The 20073-nt window shown below is 45.4% G+C and overlaps 1 protein-coding gene across 1 annotated transcript in view; it reads left to right on the top strand.

The window, feature by feature from the left end:
- Nucleotides 1-5158: 5158 nt before the first annotated feature.
- The window catches only part of LOC139756335 (uncharacterized), a 133483-nt gene continuing 118568 nt past the window's right edge, over nucleotides 5159-20073 (top strand). The window contains 1 exon segment of the mRNA XM_071675686.1: nucleotides 5159-9168. The gene's annotated coding sequence lies outside the window, so the exon portion shown is untranslated.

Here is a 20073-nt window from a genome sequence, read left to right as displayed (position 1 = left end):
GTGTGTGTGTGTGTGTGTGTGTGGCGGAGAAGGTGTGTTATACCAGCTGTTTGCCAGCCTCGTCTTAAACTAGTACCCACCTGCACCGACTCCACATATCATCAGTGGTTTACTTCTGGCTCCCACCTCAAATATTTTGGTAAAAAGAACGCTTGTTTTCACTGGAAAACAAAATGATCTTTAACTTCTGCCTATCCATACAATTCGTTCATTTGATCATTATGACAGTTTTCTTCGTCGTAAACTATTGATCATACTTGAAAATAGTCGCAAATGTTAAATACCTCTTGTTTATCATTTATCTGTTTATCTAATTTTTCCAAGGCGAAAGAAAAGAAAAAGAGCGTGTGTCCAGCTAACTAGTTGCCAAGGTTACGAAACGCGCGACGGGAATCAGACGTGGTCAGTCCTTTTGGGATTAGGCCGCTATAGCATACCATTTAACCCCTTTAGGATGAGGTCAGAGGTCACGCCATCATACCTAAGGGTCGTATATCATGGTACTAAGGGTCATCCTGTCGTATCGAAATGACATGGTGGAGGTTTTTTTTCTCATTCACAATTACCTTTTGTGTGAAATCGTCCCATTCATTGTCATAAGATGTTCATGTCTGTAATAGTAAAGTGTAAGGCAAGATGCGGTGTTTATCATGTAGTAGTGAATGATGTCAGTCATGTGGCACTGTGACATCAGTCACGCGGAAAAGACGTGAATATTTAACATTTTCCCTAGAAGTGCCATGAGAGAGTACCCAGCTACGTGTACCTATTCAAACACCTTCCCTTGGAGTGCCATGAGAGAGAGTACCCAGCTACGTGTACCTATTTAAACACCTTCCCTTGTAGAGCCATGAGAGAGTCCCCCGCTACGTGGATCAAGGCCACGTAAATTGCAGTCTTGTTAGTCTTGGGTTCGTGTGGGACTTCTCCTAACCATTTTATTCAGGATTCTTTTGGTGGCCTATTTACGTGCTCCGTGCAGTCTTTCCCTCTTTTTGCTCCGTGCACCCTTTCCCTTTTTGCTCGCTGCAGTCTTTTCCTCTTTTTTTGCTCCTTGCTGTCTTTCCCTCTCTTTTTCGCAGGCTAGTCCCAACACTACGAAGGTGTTTGCGAGGCATTATGTCCTCAGCTCATGCTTCTGTTCCTCTGTGTACACACTGTTGTCGGCACGGTAACTTAGAAACTTCACACTTCTGCTTTAGGTGACCACCACGCGGGTGACGAATTGATTAGATTTTGGGTCAGGTGCTTGTAAAGGTATCCATATAAGTAAAGCTGTCTTCTCATGTAAGTGGTATATGTAACTCAGAAGAAGGACTGAAGGATGGGAAGTTCCGGTTTATGATATATGTAGGCAAATACACATGTGGCACTTAACTTATTTTCTTCCAAAATGGTGGTTTCATATCATTTGTTTGATATCTTCTTACTTTCTTCTAGGGTATTATCACAGACTGAGTTATCCTGTATCTTCCCTCTTGTGACGCCTTCAGTTTACGTAAATTACCCTCGACTCCTTCGGTTCGTTTGTCATGAGTTTCTAAGATTTTTGCCGTCAGACGGGGCTAGCGTGTGGCGTCCAGTGTATCGGCAAAGAGAGAGAGAGTGTGTGTGTGTGTGTGTGTGAGAGAGAGAGAGAGAGAGAGAGAGAGAGAGAGAGAGAGAGAGAGAGAGAGAGAGAGAGAGAGAGAGAGGGAGGGAGGGAGTAGGATTTAGCCTCATATCTACGCTCACTACAGCGTGAGTCACCACCAATCATCGTATACTTTTTGCGGCTCATCCAGGCTAAGACCACCAACTGCCGAGGCAAGATGACGGTAGCTTTAATTTCACCCTCTGGAGAATCATCGTCAATGGTTGATCGTTACTCTTGGTATATCTAGAGACGAGATAAAATATTTCCTCTTGTCATATTTCAAAGACCCATGGAGGAATGGGTAAGTCCTTGGAGATTTACGAGGCATTCCGGGAAGACTTATGAGAGCCTTATAGAGCCGTTCGTCTGGTTTGTACGGTGAGGGTTGAGTCACTGGCGATGAGGATGGTCGCCTGGCGCCGGGAGTGGCATTATATCTGGTATTTGTTTGTAATAATCGACCTTATCTCGTGTTATCTATGGCGCGGCCTCTTTCATATGCCCTCCACCACGCTTGGTACTGTTTCACGTAACTTGCTGACGCCAGGGATGGGCCAGTGTTAGCAGCAAGTTGGACAGCGTCAGCACGCGTCAGCTGTCCTCCAAACTTGCCTTTGACACTTGCACCTCTGACCCATGCATATCTGTACCATCGTCAGCTGTCCACCAGCCACACCTGTATCAACACACACACATACACACACTCAGCCACCTTGTGTGTGTGTTATTACTAGTTATGTGTGTCTTTTATACTCGTACTGTGTGTGTTTCTTGAGTGACATTTGATGTTCATGAGACGTTAATATTTTTCCATCTCATTGCCAACCTCGGTCGTCATGGAATCTCTCATGTCTCTGTGTGTATGTTTGTAGTTACCAGCTTTGTCAGTTCACGTTGAATTCTCGTCAGCAATGGTAATATTGCTCAATACTTTGTTGAATGATTGTGAGTTGTCGTAGTGACGCAGTGTCATTACACCTTGGCAGTGGTTCTTGGCGGGCCAGCCGCGTCTCCAGGTGTCTGGCTTGGATGTTATCTTCTCAACAGCAGAATGCACCACTCGACTTTTCGTAGACTTAAGCTTTTGAGCGCGATGGCGCTAACCTTGGGTGTGATGGCCTAGACTTTCCCCTTTTCCCCTTGGGAGTCAGGTCAAAGGTTATGCCATTATGCCCAAAGGTTGTGCTCGAAAGATCGTAGTGTCGTGTTGTATGGTAAGAGCGCCTGGCAAGGTACCAGTCCTCAGGGACAGGGTGGTTTAAAGAGAATGCTGCGGTCGTTGGCCTCACAGTCTCGTGTTCGTGGAAGAAGAAAAACTTGGGAGAGTAATTACGGTGCACTCATCCATCCTGGATCCTACCCTCCTATACCTCAATCTGGATTCAGAAAAAAAAAAAAAAGAAGACATGCTGTCGTTTCTGTAACACTAAAGTTATATACGTGCTTCTGGCCTATCTTTTTCCTGGAAAAACAGGAGCAGGCGAGGATGCTCTCCACCGATGATTATAAAGACAACAGCATTATTCATGTTGACAGGTGTAAGCATGAGCATTCCAAACAAAACGAAGACTATAGGCAATAGTTTGGCATGATTCGGTGCTATACGAATAAGCTAGAAAATCATACAACCCAACAACTTTTTAACGTCAGAGGGAATAGTTAAGCCTTGGTGAAGCCATCTAAAGACGACTTAATTGTGCATAGTTGGGTTAACTTTGATTCATGAGACTTTGAAGACTTTTTTCAAAGGCGATCGAAGGTTAACCTTTGAAAAGTAGGAGTTTCATAAAGACTGGCTTCATGAAGGGGCATAACGTTGTCTGGGCGTGTTAACGTCCATGACATGAGACACAATTGATTCTGTAGAAAGCAACAACCACTAGATAGTCCCTGTCTGAGAATTATGACCGACTTCTATGCTCAGTTCCGCGAATGTTTACAACACGTGTTTCCCCGCGTGTTCACTGTTCCACGTAGATTATTTCCGGAGTGATTTCACGAGTGGTAACATCGTTGTGAATAGCCATGCCTTTGCAATAGACCTAAGCGTTCCGAGAAGACAGGGAGTAGCTTACAGTTGCATGAAGAGTCTTGTGTTGGGTAAGTCGGCAGTGACCGTGTCTAATATGGGGGTCAGGAGAGGCAATGACTGCTTGCTATACCTTGCCTCACTAGGCTGCCGCTGCTCGTACACCACCACGTCACATTTAGTCACCGACCATACCGTTGTTTCCCTTGATGCCGGTGATGATTAGAAATGCTTAGGAACGATAGACGTGTGAAGAACTTAAGAGCTACATCAACGACCGTCGGAGAAATCCAAATTTATCCCCAAACATAGCGGGTTGGCAAGGTTCCCGCGCCAGCCCGGGGCCTGACGCTTCCCTCACCGCCCTCACCCACTCACCTCCGCCTTACACCGCTTTTCACCAGTCAAGTTGTGATGGCTGAGAGGTTCTGGCAGGTGAGATATACTTCAAGAAGGTTTATAAGACCGGATTATAGACGAGATGTTACGAAAGAGAACGATGGGTTGCTGTGGTCCGTCGGTGATCCGTAGACAACATGGCAGCCGGCCGAAATACGCTTCACGTTGCCACCTTTTGTTTATTTCTCGGTTTTTGCACAGGAGTCAGTACCTTGTTGTTTTCAGTGGAGTGTATTTCACTTTCAATGTGAAGGTACGAGATTTCGAACAATTGGAAGAAGTTTTATGTCGATTTTTTTTTCTTTAAGAAAGAAAAGTATGTAAACAACATTGTGGGTGACTCAGGTAAAGATTTGAACATTCTCTATTTTTTTCTCTCTCGTATTAATATAAATAAACTTGATGTGCCGACATACATGTGGAAGGCGTTTCATAGACGTACGCAATGTTAGCCGCCATTGCCTTGGATTCTTCTGTGTGTATAGTGTTCAGAACGAATGGATGAAGATGCCCTAGTCTGTTGTGACCGTACAGCCCTACTCCAAAGTAATACTTGCCAATATAACAAGTATGTAGCCTTGATCGTCCAGCTCTGCCAGAGAGAGGAGCTGGTCTTGTGGGTGATGTGCCGGAGGACGTGTTGCCTCCTCAACCACCAGTGCAAGCTCTTGCCTCTAGTATTGCTGTCCTTGACTCGCTGGCACAGAAAGTCCCGAATGGACGCCTCGTCCTCACCTAAATGGTTGACCAAAGGGGATTTTTCCCTGATTTGGCACAGGTAGCAGAGAGGGCAGTATGGTAGCGCGTGGCCAGGCATTCCCTCAATGTTTCCCTTCACACTGACATTATGTTTAGTTTTCGTTCTTCATCATTCTTACATTAGTGTCTAGTGGCATTAGTGACACAGAACGTACTGATTGGTAGGGTGGATTCATTGGATGATAATTTGAGCGACGAGAGGACATGGCATCTGTTACTTATATATCTTAGTGGACGAAGATTGAAGGTTGGATTTTGCGAGTGGCGAACGAAAGTGAACGCAGACTTGGCGGTGATGGCACTCTCCACCCAACCCATGCCAGGGGATGCCAGACCTTTGTTGATCATAACTCCACGATGGGGCCAGTGTGGCTCTCCCTCCTGTACCTGTGCCACTGACAGCCTCATGGTCCACCAACACTGAGGTTGGGGTTTACAAGGACAGCAGTGGTGGACTCAGTAGTGTTGTACCTGGCTAGCACCCTACTGGCTGGGTCGTGGCTCAGGCGGTGGCACGCCAGCCTTGATGTATGGTGGGGCTTCTGCCTGCTTGATGGGCTTGGCCAGTGCTCCTCAGGGCCCAGAACCGAGTATGACGATGGAAATAGAAAGCTAATGGCATATTCTCTGCGGAGGGGACTCAGTACCCGTTTATGTTCTTCGTAAGTGGAGTAATACTGATGCACAATACGTGTTGCCGTGAGGTGTGTTGAATTTGACTATGGAAATTCATTTCCTCTCATACTGCAGCGATTTTTGTGTGAGGTACACTCGGGAAAGTGTGCGCTAAGTGCTCGGAAATCAAGTGTTGTATGATTTTCAAATATGAACTATGATTGAAGCAGCTTCGTGTTGAGGTTGAATTTAACGATATTGAATCTGCAGATTAGTTTCCATGTAATGAACTTTTTTTGTTGTTGTTGACATGGATAATGATGTCAAGCGTTTTTCACGGTTCATTGAACTGTCTTTTGGAAAGTGATATCTGCGTATGACGGAGGTAAATGTCTGATGTTTCGACGAAGTTGAAATTCATGATTTATCGTCTCACTGGTCAAAAAAAAAAAAAGTATTCATTAGTATTCTCATAGCTTCCCTGATGTTATTACACATTCAGTGAAAGAACATCCTTAGCTCGCCATTTAAATGTGACAGGGGAGGTAAAGGTTCGCTCGAAAATAAAACCTACATTGGCAAGTTTAACTTGAAGACGTGTAGTTCACTTCCGACAATTGTGGACCTAGTGGTCTCTTGGTTTGATGTAACGCTGGAGGTTGTGATGATGATGTAGTGCCAGAGGTTGTGACGTGGTGCCAAGGGTTGTAATAATGTTCCTGAGGTCGTGCTAGGTGTGGCGATGTTGGAGGTTGTGGTGATAATGTAGTGCCAGAGGTTATGATGTGGTGCCAGAGGTTGTGAGGAAGTATTAGGGTCTGTGATGATCTAGTGCCGGAGGTTATCATGACTGTGTTGCGATAATGTAGTGCCAGAGGTTGTTGTGATGTTGTGCCAGGAGTTGTGATGACGTGACAGGGGTACTTATAATGCAGTGCCAGGGACTGTGTGTGCTGGAGATTGTGGTGGTCTAGTGTTAGGAGTTGATAACCTAGTGGCAGATTTTGTATTGCCAGGGGTTGAGATGATGTACCAGATGTTATAATGATGTTATTACCATGGGTTGTCGTAATGTAAGACCATATATGATTGTGCTGTACCCTAGGTTGTGATTATGTAGTACCAGAAGTTGTAATGATGTACGTAGTAGCAGAGGTTGTGACGTTGTAGTTCCTGAGGTTGTGTTGATATATGTACCTCGAGATCATCTTACACCTGCAGGAGAGCTCCTGCAAGGAGTGTACCTGGTTCCAGTGCGTTTCCAAGTTCTGCCTCTGATGGGCGACTGTGGTGTGTTTCTGATGGATCATTATGGCGTGATTCTGGTCGCCTGATAAGGTGTGGTGTGGCAGGCTGGTGATGTGGTCTGGTAGACCGGTGGCAGGCTGGTGATGTGGTCTGGTAGACCGGTGGCAGGCTGGTGATGTGGTCTGGTAGACGGGTGAGAGGTTGTGTTATGATGGACTAGTCTACGTAGTGTATCGTGGTGACCTGGCAAAGGCTTGCTTTAAAACATTGGTGAGATGAGTTTTGGGTGGTTGGTGACATGCACGTAGTTTGGTGTGGTGAGCTTGTGTTGGTGTCCCCACATTATACCACTGTGGTATGTATCATTTGGATACCTATCTCCTGAAATAAGCCTTATAGGCTATAGGACTATATAAAGAAATGTTGCGTTTATATGATTAAGACAATACGCATGTGACACAGTTCGACTATTGTATTAGGAGTTTACCCTAGTTAACTGTAACATAGCAGAAGGGAATAGAATCAATTTCTACTAGATAATGAAGGTAATAGAATCTTGGATAGAAGATAGATTATATAAAGGTCTTTCTATTGTACTGAGAAGATTTCGTTTTGTGAAAACCCTCACGCGAATATTCAAATGATTATCAAGGTACAGTAATGACCTTTTTAATAACCTTTGTCTCCCGTAAAATTGTTGAAATTTTTATCAAAATGCAAATCTATCGTTTATCCATCATGGGTTTGGTAGAAAGGTATCTGTCTGCAGTGTATGATTTAAGTCGATTTCGATTGCAAGGAACTGCAACCCAAGATGTACCCCAGACTCCACCAGATCGTGCAAAAGGTGTGGCTGAAGTAAAGAACTGTCTAGCCGCTTTATATTTAAAGTACCTTTATATTCAACATACCTGCCAGGCTTCAGGTATTCGGTCCGGAAGTGAAGCAGTTGTGCTGAACTCTGATATCTGGGAGGAAGGAGACGGGGCAAGGGAGGAAAAAAAAAAAAGTAGCAAAAACAGTATGTCTCCCTCCACAGGGTGACCTGTAGGGAGCAGCCTCTCTCTCTCCCTCTCTCTCTCTCTCTCTGTCTCTCTCTCTCTCTCTCTCTCTCTCTCTCTCTCTCTCTCTCTCTCTCTCGTGATCTCGAATATATACCTCTTTTTTTCTGATAGAGTTCTAGATTTATATAAAGGTGCGCTTGACTTGAATATTGTCTTAAACTCCCTTCCCTGTCTTCACACACACCTGCAGCAAGAGGAACTAACTGGCTCAGTTCGAATCCGCTGCTTCGGGTTGAAGTGTTGGACTTTTTTTTTTTTTTTCATTTTGAAGATACGGAAGTAAACCAGTGGACCATTGTATACATCACTGCTATACTTGTGATGTGTGAAAGAACTGTGTACGGAGAGTGTGCGGGGAAGGTAGCGTGAAGCCGGCTATGTCATTTCCTGATTATATAGAGAACTCTGAAAATAAAGTCTCTTGGGGGAGTAGTGTGGGGTAGAGGGTGGAGGAATGCGAGCTATGTGAGTGAGGTGGTGAGAGGAGCAGCGTATCAGTAACAAGTAAATGCCTGGAGCCCCGGGTGCATTGATTGCATCACTCCAGCTGATAAGCTGAACATTAAGGACACACGAGGACATGCAGTACAGGAGACATAGAAGTAATGGTCAGTTATGCTCAGCGAGAGTGGTAGACAGAGTGGTATGATAACCCACACACACAGATAGCACCGCCCAGGCACAAGGGGTGGTAGATAACCACATAAAGACCAGCACATTTCATACAGTTATTTCCCCACATGGTGCCTTTGGTTATCTTGTTGGTGCTGGTGTAGTCGAGGGCCATGCCGCTCCTCAGGCCTCCCGATCTTAATACTAAACCTTCAGAAGTGTTGGTGGGGTGAGGAGGGTTATTTCAAGTCATGCATGATACAGTACGGATATTTCATTCGCATCCCCGGAAGACTGACGGAGCCCCCCGGCACTGCTGAGGACCGCCTCGCCCTGTGTCGCTGCTGAGAGAAGGCTAGAATCATTCTCTCCTATAATGCGATAAGAATCGAGCGCGTAATCAAGCCACTCTTAAACAATCGTTATCTCCGGAGAAACAACCTGTTAATAGTGGTTAATCAAGAGATACTTCGATAATATAAGGTTATCGTGGCGTGTTTATCAGGCAAGAGTTCGAGATAAGCGAGGGGGGCGCGCATGGTTGAGTATGAGCTTGGTGGTGTGTGGTGACGCCGGTTCCCAGAGAAACTCTCCTCGAAACCAGGATTTACCGCGGCGCCCCGAGATCCTCCTCCCAGTGCTTGGGCAACGCAGGTGTTACGTGGCGACCACCATGCCTGGGGATGGCGCCACCTTCCTCAAGCCTCGAGTGAGCCTGCGAGGATAATCTGTCCAAGAACACCGTGACGCAGGGTAGCACAGAGGCGCCCCCTTCCCGCTGCTCCACGTCTCCCTCACAGATACAGGTGAGCTCCATCGCGTGTTCTGGATGATTTTTTTATGGTCAGGCACGTCTCTTTATGTTTGAGTTTTTGAGGCAACTGGATGTCTAAGATGAAACTACGAAACTACCACGGTGTGTGTGTATGTGTATCTGTGTTCGTGTGTGTGTGTGTGTGTGTGTGTGTGTGTGTAGCTGATGTGTGAGGTAGATAACGGGGGCACCTGTGGTAGATAACTTGACATTTGGCACAGTTGCCAGCACTCTGAGGAAGTCTGAGTATGAGTGGAGGGTGAGTACTGAGTGCTAGTATGCTATAGTGAGTGAATGATTTTGAGAGTTAGCGAACGTAGGTAGACATTGTTTGTGCCATGACGTGTTGACTCGCACAGTTATAACCTTCCCGTAATTAAGAGTTCTGGAATTGTCAAAAAAAAAAGAAATAATCGTGTGGAATCTTCTTCACGTTGGCGAGGTAATAATGTTTGCTTAACCTCCGTCGCCTTCCCTAAGCTGAATAGCAACCAGTGGTTTAATTTCTTCAACCTGAATTGTATCTTCAGACTTTTATTTTCCCAGGCTAAATTGCGCAGCTCATACTTCGAATCCGAGAAAATCATTTACGCACTTCATAATTCATTTCCGGGAGCTGAATACTACACTTTAAAATTCCATCTCGAGATTAACACAATCATTTTTCCACTGAGTGGTCTCCGTGTGGCGTCCTGTATATTCATAACATGACAGGTTTCACGACGTATGATTTAACAATTTCATATCATCGCATTGTCATGAATGAAAAAAATACATAGTCTGGGAGGGTATGATATTTAGAGAACTGGTGTCCTACAGGACTCTTTTTTTTCTGGAAAGCTCAGGCTGAGCTGCCTGAATGTGTGCATGGATGAAACTAAGATGGAAAGGTAGAGAGATAGGTAGTTTGATTTGGCGTTGAGTGAAACTTAAGCTCATGGGTAAGAGAAAGTCTTTAGTGGTAAAGTTAGATGATAGTATGAGGGGGAAGAGCTAAGGAAGGTTGAGCACTGCTACTGAAGGAGATATGGGAATGTGTGATACAGTATAAGGAAGTGAGCCCCAAGCTGATCTGAGTAGAAGTGAAAATGGATTACGAAAGGTGGGTGATTTTAAGTGCTTATGCAATTGGAAACGAGAGGTGTAAAGAAGAGAGGTGGTGTGTTGTAGAGGAGCAGAGTGTGTGTGCCAGCAGTTTCATTACAAGGGATTATTACTATTGGTGATGGGTGCATTAAGAGATGCGTTTGCAAAACAGGGACTCTTTGATATGAATGTGTGGACAGGGGCAGCTATTGGGATGTCTGATCATTGCTTGGTGAAGGCGAGTTTGAAGGTCTGTAGAGAGTACTGGAAAAGAGGAATTGTTATGGGTGAAAGAAGGTGGTGAAAATAAGTGAGCTTGGAAAGCGAGCTTTTGTGAAAAGATACCGGGCTAGATTAAGTGTAGAGGGCAAAATAAAGAGGGCGGTGTGGGCTAGAAGTGAGAAGTATATAGGGAAGCACTGGTTTTAGGTTCGAGAGAACTCTGTGGTATGCGGAAGGAGGGAGGTGGGGATATGACAAAGGATAGTAAGCGTTGACCTGAGGAAGTTAAGTTGCTGGTGAGACAGAGAAGAGAGGTTAATGAGCGTTTCTTACAGAGAAGCAGTGTGAAGTATTGAAAGCTGTACAAGATAAAGCTACAGAGGGTCAAGAAGGTGTAAAAGATGAAAAAGGATTCAGAGGAAGGTGTAGGGGCTGAAAAAGAGTGCAGATGAGAGTTGGGTCGGTGAGTATCAATAAACTTGAGGGAGAATAAGAAATGTTTTGGAAGGCGTGAAGAGAACAAGCAACGGTAGCATTAGTGAAGAGTGGAGACAGGAAAGTAGTGACAAAAAGATATGAGGGGAAAAGGAGATTGAGTGAGTATTTTGAAGGATTGTTAAAGGTGTTCGATGATAGGATTTAGATGTAGGGAGGTATGAAAGTTAGTTAAGAGAGTTTTCGCAGGTGAAAAGAGAGAAGTAATGAAAGCCTTGCATAAAATGAACTGTGGCAAAGCGGTTGCAGTGGATAAGATTACGGTTGAATTTCTTAAGAAAGGAAGTTACTGTTTTGTTGAGTGTTGATCTAGATGAGAAAGCACGGAAGAGGGGAATGTGTTGGAAATGAAATGCCTGCGGACAGTATGTGGTGTGAGGAGGATTGATCGAGGAGGCTGGGTAAGAGAGAGAAGCGTGGTAACAAGAAGGGTGTGGTTGAGAGAGCTAAAGAAGGTATGCTGAAATGGTGTGGACATATGGAGAGGTTGAGTGAGGAAAGGCTATCGAAGAGCGCTTATGTGTCAGAAGTGGAAGGGACAAGGAGAAGGGGTAGGCGGACTGGAGTTAGAGGGGTGGAGTGAAAAAGATTTTGAGTGCTTAGGGCCCGAAGATACATGTTGGTATAAGGCATGCAGGAGGCGTCGTGCTCTCAGTGGACTAAACTAGGGCATGTGACGAAACGGTCAGAGTAAACCATGTGTGGACTAGTTGTGGATAAGGAGCTGTGGTTGCGGTGCATTTACCTGATAGCCTGAGAGTGGAAGTGAGCGAATGAGACCGCTCTTTCGCTTGATTTTGGCGCTGGTCGCGCTAAGGCGGACAACATACAAAAAGTATGGAAAAACTACCTGTACATCTATTATTATTATTATTATTATTATTATTATTATTATTATCATTATTATTATTATTATTATTATTATTATTGTTGTTGTTATTGTTATTATTATTATTATTATTATTATTATTATTATTATTATTATTATTATCATTATTATTATTATTATTGTTATCATTATTATTATTATTATTATTATTATTATTATTATTATCATTATTATTATTATTATTATTTGTAGTAGTATTATCTTATGAGTGTTGATGGATGTGGTGGGCTACATGATTGGCATAGCAGGTTTTTCTTGTTCCATTGATACATGGACTGGGACAGGTATGTGTGTGTGTGTGTGTGTGTGTGTGTAGACCAGCGTGCTGTATTGTTGTGCGATCACACATTGCGTGACTGATGGAGGGACGAGCCAACACGACACTAGAGGGTGTGAGGACGTCCGGGATAACTTGATCATTATCCTTGAGCCAAACCACATGATCTCAGCTGGGTCGGTCCCAAGGCAGCGTCTTGCTTGACCTCGGCATATGGCTGAGCATCACCCGAAACAGCGACATTGAATGCGTTATAATCTCGTAAGATGCAGGTGATAAAGCTGACACCTGGAGTACTTACTCTGATGGGTCTCCAGACCTGCCATTCGATTTCTGTTATTGCTACGAAGGTAATTACTTAGGCAACATCCAGAGCGGAATTGCCTGTAGGATGGACGTGTCTTTGAACTTCGTCATTTTCTTCGTAACTCATCTTAGTGATGTATTTCATATGTGTTTCGTTGTATTCTATGTGTTTCCACGTATTTTATATGTTTCAATGTATTTAATATGCGTTCCCATGTATTTCATGTTTTTCCATGTATTTTATATGTGTTTTCATATACAGCTATTGATCAAATGTGATGAATATATAGACTGATGGCTTGCTCACATTTTTTTTTCTCGTTGATTATATTCAATTAGGAGATCTTTTTCGTACACTTGCCAGGATAAGCTAATTCTCAACTTTGGATTGCATCTTACGAGTAATAATTAGCGTTGATATTGTAGGTATGAGGTAATCATTTGTACTCTGAGAGAAGTAATTACTTAGCCCGCCTGACGCGATGGTGCGGCCCTTGAGCGCAACCGTTTTTATGGCTTGGTAGCGGACCTAACGCGTCAGAGTCAGGTCAGAGGTCACGCCCTTATCCCCAAGGGTCATGCATTCGTGCTTGAGAGCCGTCCCGTCGTGCTTAAGGGGCATGCCCTAGCGTTTAAATATCGCACTGTCTTGCACAAGGGTCGTACCGTCGTGCTCAAAGGTCACACCGTCTCTTGTGCACGGGCCGTACCATCACTGAGCTCAGGTATGGTACAGTCAAGGTCAGGGGGTCGTACCGTCATTGCTCAAGCGTCGTACCGTCATACTCAAGGGATGCTACGAATATATCCGTATATGATTTTGTTCGGGGAAGAGATGATGACATTCGACATATAAACCAAACACCAGTTTAACATATGAATATATGAATATGAATGTTGAGTTTTCCTGTCGAAAAAGGGAAAAACTTTCATTCATTTCTACGACGTTTCTGAACTGTTCTATCCAATTATCATTCGTCAGTGTAGGCAGTCAGCGGTAGAAGTTCTGTTCCGTGTAGTCGCTGTTTCATCCACTGGCAACAACTTCTGTTCCATCTCACTACTCAGTTTTACAGGTTCCTGTTCCAATTTGTCACTCGGTGTAACCCTTACTGTTCCGTACAGTCGCGTGATGGGTGACTTCGTGTTTTACAGGCTGCCGCGACCTGGTTTCGAACCCATGCGGTTCTGACCACGGGCACCCCGTGAATGCATCACGGCCAGCAGTGCTGACCGCTACACCACGGAGGCCCCCCCCCACCCCGCTTGCAATTGTCTCTCCTGAACGCTGTGACGAGGATATGTATTTTTTTTTTCCGCCCCTTTAGAAAAAAAAAAATTTTTGTCGTTGATCAATTTTTTTTCTCGTCGATCAAGTATCAATAGATCTAACTGGAGTGTTATTGGGTGAGTTGGTCGGAATGGTTGGCTTACGTCCCTCTACCAGAGGTGGAGGGCTGGGGTCCGCACCCTAGCCTGTTATTTATAGGCTGTTGTCTGTATACGTGGGCGCGGGTCACTGCATGCCCGACGTGCCTCACGACAATGTTTTTATAGCCTGGGGTATTTATAGTGAGGGTGGGGGTAGGTGTGTGAGGGAGGGAGGGAGGGGAAGTTACGTGACGTCACGTGAGGAGGAGGGGGGGTTTCTCTCTCTCTCTCCTCCCCCCACACCTCGCTACCCTCCTCGATCAGCGTCGACGCCATAATCCTAGTTGGGCATCTACTCATAGACCAACCCACTTGACGTCATGCCCATGACCCAACCAGCCGTCGGCAGTGAGGCACATACCAAGCATTGGTGGCCAGGAATAATGGGGTGTAAACCATGACGACCCGAAGGGAATGTCTCATCATGGATGTGTGTGAATCAAATGCAGCGTCTATCTGTAATGATCCGTATGTGATTCTCATATTTATTTACGTCCCGCATGCTGTCAAAAGAAACCCAGTTGGCTCGTGGTCGGGCGTGTGGTAGGGAGTGTTGCTGGATGTGCAACCATTGAGGAACATTCGCTCATGTCAAGGTCTCGGAGTGAAATTCTTTTTCCCTCTTTTTATTTCTATCTTGCTTAAAGATTGAGCTTCAGGAGTGACGTAATGACATCTCTGTTTGCGGTGTGGCCAGGGCTGTGTGACCACCGAGCGTAGCCGACATTGATATACGCTGCCTTCTCTCTCTCTCTCTCTCTCTCTCTCTCTCTCTCTCTCTCTCTCTCTCTCTCTCTCTCTCTCTCTCTCTCTGCCTGCCTCCTCCCTCTTCCCCCCCCTCCTCTCTCTCTCTCTCTTTCTTTCCCTGTCTGGCTGAATCTGTTACGAGGGCAGCGGAGTGCTTCTGTCACGTCGCCAGGTAATGCTGACGGCACACATTGCATAAACGAAGGCTGGTAGAGGAGAGAGAGAGAGAGAGAGAGAGAGAGAGAGAGAGAGAGAGAGAGAGAGAGAGAGAGAGAGGAGGGGCGGGGGGGGGGACTGAGGTGAGTGGAGTGGTCCAAGTTAGTGTGATTATTGTGTGGGACGTTCGTGTCAAGGGAGGCAGGAGCGCCCTCCATTGTTTGGTGGTGAGGAAGACGTGTGATACATGAGACATGAGGAACACCGGTGCAATAGTCACTCTAGACACCGGGCTAAGCTGGCTTGTTTGAAGGGCATTAGCACAAACATAAGGATCGGGTCGAAAGGCAGGTCGTCATCTTACCCAAGGGTCGTCTGACCGTGGTGGTGAAAGGTCATTCTGAGTGGGCTCAAGGGTGTCAAAGTGTGTGATGCTCATCTCAACAGAATTTTGTCTGTGATACATAGGATTAAAGGATTAGAACCACTTGGAACTGATAGCGTCGCTACCCCTGCTTAGTGTGCACCGTCGTCCACATAAACCCGACTGACCTGCTACCATAACATTCTAGTTCTTTTGGGGGAAAATGTTACTATCTGTTTGAGGGCTTGGTATGTTAAGTCGTGACCCCAACACAAGGGTTACAACTTGCTATTGTCTAGGTAGACAGGAGTCAGGTAAATTGTGTATGTATAGCCGATCGATGGCTCTCCTTGGACAACCGCCTAACATGGTAATTCTTATCCCGTAGAAGAATTATATACGGCCACTGTAAGTCGAATTATCTATATGTACATTTAAAGTATTTTCAGCAGCGGTAAGTAGGTGTTAATTTCACAAATGTCTTCCAAAATTCACTTTATCAAGACTCTAGTCCTTCATGTGAAGGTTTGTGGACGGTAAATAAATAACCACTTGGTCCTTATGATCAATTTGTTAACGATAAAGACTGTGTATTGATGCGAGGACATTGTGGGTCAGGTGATCCGAGAGGGAGCCAGGACAGATTGTGAATCGTGTGACGCTGCCACCGTAGACTTTACGATGCTGGCGATGACATCACCAAGGATGTCGCGGGAAAGATAGGAGCAAGAATGAGGTCTGCTGAGCACATATGAACCTGTGACATGTGCTGTGGTGGCTTTCAAGTATAAAGTGTTCCAGTCTGTTTTATTGCTCAAAACATCCCCTTGGAAAATTGGGAAATGGATCAGACTGGTCCAAATATGTGATGTATCATCTTCGGCTGAAGTTCGGTGAACACCGATTCCTTCTTTGCAGAAAAACAGATCATATTCCCTCTGTGAGGACGAGGCAGCACACTACCCAGGTTCTCTGCAGTGGCACCCTGAGCGGCTACTAAAGAAGACCGCGGTTGGGAACACCATCCTCCGAGGCCGTAGCGCCCTTGGGTCGTGGATGGTAATGGATATTTCGAAAGTTGAGGGACATATTTACGACATTCTTAGCCAAGACATGGCGGATTTCCGATGTTGAATGTAGTGTCCTGTAGCGTCATTTACTAAAGATAGAGCAGACACAGTGATAGTTTGGGCGAGTAGAAGTGTGGTAAACGTCCCTTGTCGAATAAACCGCCACATCTGACGTCCAACCTAGCTGTTGGCTTAACAACAACAGGTTTTACTCTCCTCGTCTGGAGTCATCACAGTGCTGGAGCACAACACTCCGACACCACAGTACTACATATTATACTGCTGTTAATATGATGTGCTCGATTTTCATCGGTCACAGTGAGAATATGTTATCACCTTTATCAGATTCGTCACGTCTTTGCCCTGAACGTGAGGGATAATGTCCTTTGATGGTCCGTACTCTGCCTAATAAGGTGAAGTACTTCCTCCAAATGATCTTACATCCTAGCATAAACCAGATACCCAATTTATAACTAAGCCTTCTGGGGTTGGATGAAGAGCTAATTTGACTGTGGACCGACTGCCGTAACAAGGATTCGAACCTATGCTCTCGACCCCCGGGCAGCTCATGAGTGCGTCACTGTTAGTAATGTTCACCGCCACACCACAGTGGTCCGTTGAACAAACGAAGAGTGAGTCGCTTCCCTAATCAGCTAGTGATGTTAACAGGACAAGGTGGCACAAGATAGGACGAGGCCACATGTAGTACCATCATACACACTGGCCGATGGACGCCTCCCAAGTGGGTCGCTGCCCATCAGATTTCGTTTATATAAACTTCATAAGCAGACGAACCGTTTGACTAGTTGGGGGTTGAACGACAAACCACACCGCCTCATGATAAGCTTGGCGACCTGAGCGAGTAATATTAAGAGCGAAAGGGTAGAAAAGTTGGGAAGTTCAGCTCTTGAGCATGACCGTACGACGATGCCAAGGATGTCGACCTGATCTTTAAAAGGTCAGGTCAAGGTTCGTACCAGCATATCCAAGGGATTAAGCAAGAGCCAGGCATCACACGTAACAACCAAGCAGGATCCTTAAAGACGAGAGAAATATATGTGTGTGTGGAAATTTTAGGATGATCTTAAGGAGAAAATGTCCTTGAAGCATTGGTGGACGGCTCTTTTGCTCCAGCATCAGTCACTTGATTAACCCCAACTGTTCTTGAGAAGACGTGCTGTTGGTCCGGTGACGTCTTCTTTGGTAGCAAGCGGTGATCAAGTCGCCTTGAGGAGTAATGACAGGGTTTCGGAGGAGCAAGGAAGGTGATCGTGTCGCATGTGTGGGTTCCTGGAACCAGTGATGTCCACGTCTGCTACATCTCACTCGTGAGGCAGCTTGCCGACGCCGACGCACTCCTCCCTGTCTAATGAATGACGCACTCATGGCCATCTGGTGAATGACGCATTCCTCCCTATCTAATGAATGAAGCACTCATGACTATCTGGTGAATGACGCACTCCTCCCTATCTAATGAATGACGCACTCATGGCCATCTGGTGAATGACGCCCTGGGATGGTATACCACCAGTGTTGATCTTACCCGCGTCAGGGCAGTAGCCGCTTCAGGGATGACACTGCTGTCAACGTCGCGTTGATTAAGTAAAAAATCCGATCACGATTTGCGCAACTCCAGGAACACCCATCGTATGTAGAGTTTTAAAAGAGTCTTAAGGTTTAGATGCGATATTGAGAGTGCTTTGCCCGGAGATGCAGACTGGTAGATAGATAGGTAGATAATAGATATATGCAGAGAGAGAGAGAGAGAGAGAGAGAGAGAGAGAGAGAGAGAGAGAGAGAGAGAGAGAGAGAGAGAGAGAGAGAGAGAGCTATGCATTGATAGATGGCGTGAACAGTTTTCGTGGAAAGTCTTCGATACATGATGTGGTGACCTCCCTGTGTGGAGCATGGTTGATTACCAGGCCGGTTAAGGCGCGGTGAGTTGTGGCGACTGGCTGGCTGGTACTGGTTGTAGAATGTGCAGCCACACAAGGTCTTTGCTTACAGTGCATTATCTGTCTAGTCCAAGTATTGCCGGTGTAAGGGATGACTTTTGGTACCTGAAGTATCTATTGGATTATTAACGACATTAGCTCATCATCTTCATATAAATAGCGTAGTAAATCACATGGTAATCATCGTTTTGATATTTGGACAACCTTTCTTATATATGAGTAATGGTTGGTATTGGTTCTTGCTTTCCTTATGTCGCTCGCTTCGCCCCTTTGTCCCCGTGGATGTTATAATCCCCAATTGGACTGACGTGGCATATTGAGTAAGGGTGGAGATTCCCTTATCAGTGTGGAGTGAGGAGTCTGTGTGATCACAGTATCAGGCCTGATGATAAGCGACTCACTGGATGGCTTAATCATACAACTCCGACTAAGGTGACTCGCCCGTCGTAGTGTCATGGGGACACTCATGAGTCACTCAGGGTGTCCTCTGTACTTAATACTGTCCTGGGTTGCTGGGTGATTAATATGACCATGATTGAATCGCATTAGGTGGCATATATCATCATTAAGGGAGGCAGCAAGGCTCTGTGATCTTCTAAGAGTTAAATCGTCTAATATATTGGCGTAGAGGAACGTTGATTAAACATAAGACTCACACAGTCTTTTTAAAAGTCATTGTATTCGAGGATTAAATCAAGGTATTCAAGGTTTAACTCGTCTTACTGAAGGGGTTAAATCTTCGAACTCAAGGGGTCAGGTCTTCGTACTCAAGGAGTTATGTCGTTGTACTCAAGGGGACAAGTCGTCAACTCAAGGGATTAAGTCGTCCTGTTGAAGGGAGTTTAGTCGTCTTACTCAAGGGGAGTAAATTCCGTGATTCTAAAACAGTTGTGGAAAGCGAGACATGCACAAGCATAGGTTTGAATCTTGAATGGTAAATGTTCGATTACGTGTAGGCAAGTTATGGCTGGTGTGGATGTCAGAGAGAGAGAGGGCCTCGTCCACGCCTTCTGGGGTATGCCTGCTATACATAGCCCAGACCTGAGTGTTTACACGACCAGTGTATCCGGGAGCGTCCTGACCCACTGTCGTGGACCAAATGAGCCACGACGGCGCAACCCTTGAATTTGACTCGACGACCCTTAGGTATGATGGTCTGACCTCTGACCTGACTCCAAAGGGTCAGGTTATAGACCAGGGTCAGGTCAAAAGCTTGGCCGTCTTACCTAGGAATTGTACCTCCGTGCTTAAGGGTCGTAACGTCGTGCTCAAAAGTGATAAGGTCGTTCCCTAGGGTCACGGCATCGTGATTAGGGGCCGTAACGTCTTGCTCAAAGATAAGGTCGTTTCCAAGGGTCATGGCGTCGTGCTCAAGGGTCGTAACGTCTTGTTCAAAGGTCGTACTAACGTGCTAAGGTTGTCGTACCGTCGAGCCGAGCCAGGAGTTGTACCGTCGTAATTAAGGGTCATGTCGTTGCGCTCAGAGGGAGGAGATGATTTTATATGGCTCCTCGCGCACCAAAAAAAATGGGTAGATAAATAAAGCTTGAATGATGAGACCGGTGTATCGCTGCCCTAAATCTGTGTCGAGAACCTTGACATACACTCATAGGTTATAGCGAGTAGTTGATCAACGTAGAAGTACAGTTAATGAAGATACAGCAATCTACAGACCCATATAAAGCTACAGAAAGTACAGAAGGCCGGATCATCTTGCCGTGTAATCTTGACACACACCTTTATTTTGCCAGTGATCAGTAAAGTACTGTGTTATCACGAGTGATATTATGATGATACAAGATGGTGTCAGAGGCTACTGAAATGGTTATGACGACGTGGGATGATTCAGTCGACCAATCATGGTGATTCGTATTCTTAAAACACATATTCTGTTTTGGG

This window comes from Panulirus ornatus, chromosome 21, assembly GCF_036320965.1.
Source record: "Panulirus ornatus isolate Po-2019 chromosome 21, ASM3632096v1, whole genome shotgun sequence".
NCBI lineage: Eukaryota > Metazoa > Arthropoda > Malacostraca > Decapoda > Palinuridae > Panulirus > Panulirus ornatus.
Note: the sequence above shows the minus strand (reverse complement) of the source record. Positions and strands in the feature narration are given on the sequence as shown.